Source organism: Grammomys surdaster, unplaced genomic scaffold (genome assembly GCF_004785775.1).
Source record: "Grammomys surdaster isolate TR1022 unplaced genomic scaffold, NIH_TR_1.0 119971, whole genome shotgun sequence".
NCBI lineage: Eukaryota > Metazoa > Chordata > Mammalia > Rodentia > Muridae > Grammomys > Grammomys surdaster.
In genome coordinates this window covers 4824-6843 of record NW_021615951.1, presented here as the reverse complement: position 1 = coordinate 6843, position 2020 = coordinate 4824, and the positions used below count along the sequence as shown (strand labels likewise).

The window sequence follows — 2020 nt, the reverse complement described above, 5'->3', positions numbered from 1 at the left end:
AACAATTTGGAAGAAAAGGATGCCGTAAACATCCTCTGAAGCCCACGAGAGAGGATATTCTGAGGAAGCATCGAGTTCTGGGGACTCCTTGGAGGCAGCGTCTGCAGTTCTTCATCCTGCGGAAAACTGTTCTTGCTTACAAATGTCTGCTACTGAGAAGCTCCGCGAAGAGACTGCCTCTCCTCACCGTTCCTCTGTGGATCTACCTCTTCAAGAGAGCCCTGATTCTTCCATCAATCCTGAACTAAAGCTGTCCAGTCCTGAGGCTGACAAGGGCCCTGAGAAGGAGGAGAACAAGGTCCTCCCCAGGAAGCAGAAGATGTGGACTGTGTTCTCTCAGGCCCAGTTGTGTGTACTCAAGGACAGGTTTCAGAGACAGAGATACCTCAGCCTCCAGCAGATGCAAGAACTCTCTACCATTCTGAACCTTAGCTATAAGCAGGTTAAGACCTGGTTCCAAAACCAAAGGGTGAAGTGCAAGCGTTGGCAGAATAACCAATGGTTGAAGACTAGCAACGGTCTGACGCAGAAGGGCTCAGCACCAGTGGAGTATGCCAGCATCCATTGCAGCTATCCCCAGGGAAGTCTGGTGAACCCATCTGGAAGCCTTCCAGTGTGGGGCAGCCAGACTTGGACCAACGGAACTTGGAGCAGCCAGACCTAGACCAACCCAACTTGGAGCAATCAGGCCTGGACCACCCAGTCATGGTGTACTCAAGCCTGGAGCAGCCAGACTTGGAATGCTGCTCCGATCCATAACTTTGGGGAGGACTCTCTGCAGCCTTATGTACAGTTGTAGCAAAACTTCTCTGCCAGTGATTTGGAGGCAAATTTGGAAGCCACTAGGGAAAATGCACATTTAAGCACCTCGAAAGCCTTGGAATTATTCTTGAACTACTCTGAGAATCCACCAGGAGAAATATGAGGCTTACACAACAACTGGGCTTAAAGTCAGGGCAAGACCAGGTTTCTTCCTTCTTCCAAAGATTTTCATATTGGTTTTTTTTAATTATTTGTTTTTGTTTGTTTTTGCTTTTTGTTTTTGTTGTTGTTTATCAAGACCAGGTTTCTCTGTAGCTCTGGTTGTCCTGGAACTACTATCTTAGTAGACCAGGCTGGCCTCAAACTCAGAGATCTGCCTACCTTTTCCTCTTGAGTGAAGGGAGTAAAGAATTTCCAAAGATTTTTAGAATTTTTTAAATTATTATTATTTATCAAGACAGGTTTTCTCTGTAGCTCTGGTTGTCCTGGAACTACTATCTCTGTAGACCAGGCCGGCCTTGAACTCAGAGTTCTGCCTACCTTTGCCTCCTGAATGCTGGGACTAAAGGTGGCATACCACCACCACCACCTGGCATATTGTTTTTATTCTTATTCTTTTGGTGCCAGAGATCAAAACAAACCTAGGACTTTGAAATGGGCACCAACTCAAGCACTGAGCTCTATTTACAACTGTGTGTTGGTGCATTTGTCTTAATTCTGAACTTGTCTTTTGTAGTGTTAACTATGGGCTTTGGAGACAGTGAACTATACCCTCTCCTCGCCTGCGTACTCATCCACCCTCACCCACACCAACCCACGCTAGTCTTTTTTTAGAAGCTTGGGTCTTGTTGTACATGTTCACTGTGTTTCGTTTTGAGGGGTGAGGTACATACAAAGTATATACAAAGTGCAAAGATTCATTCAGATATGGTAGCTACTCTCAAGGATGAGACAGAAGGATCACCAGTTTGACAGTAGTTCAGATATACAATAAATTCAAGATTATGTTTAAATAGTAAGACAGCATCTCAACAAAATAAAAGATTAAAGATTTCACCTGTGAAGATGCTTGGATTTCCTCCATATCTGGAGTTCTATCAAGAGAAACTTCTACGTTAATATCTGTAGAAGGATGTTTATATTCAACTATACCATAATAAACCAGTGTAGGCTGGAATAGTTTAAATAAAATAAAACACTAATTTAAAAAAAAAGAGAAAAATGATGACATAGGCCAGAAGACAAAATCTGCATAGAG

The 2020-nt window shown here is 43.6% G+C and overlaps 1 pseudogene; it reads left to right on the top strand.

Annotated features, from left to right (window-relative positions):
• The first annotated feature begins 64 nt into the window (after positions 1 to 64).
• Positions 65 to 925, top strand: LOC114635931 (annotated as a pseudogene).
• Positions 926 to 2020: the final 1095 nt, after the last annotated feature.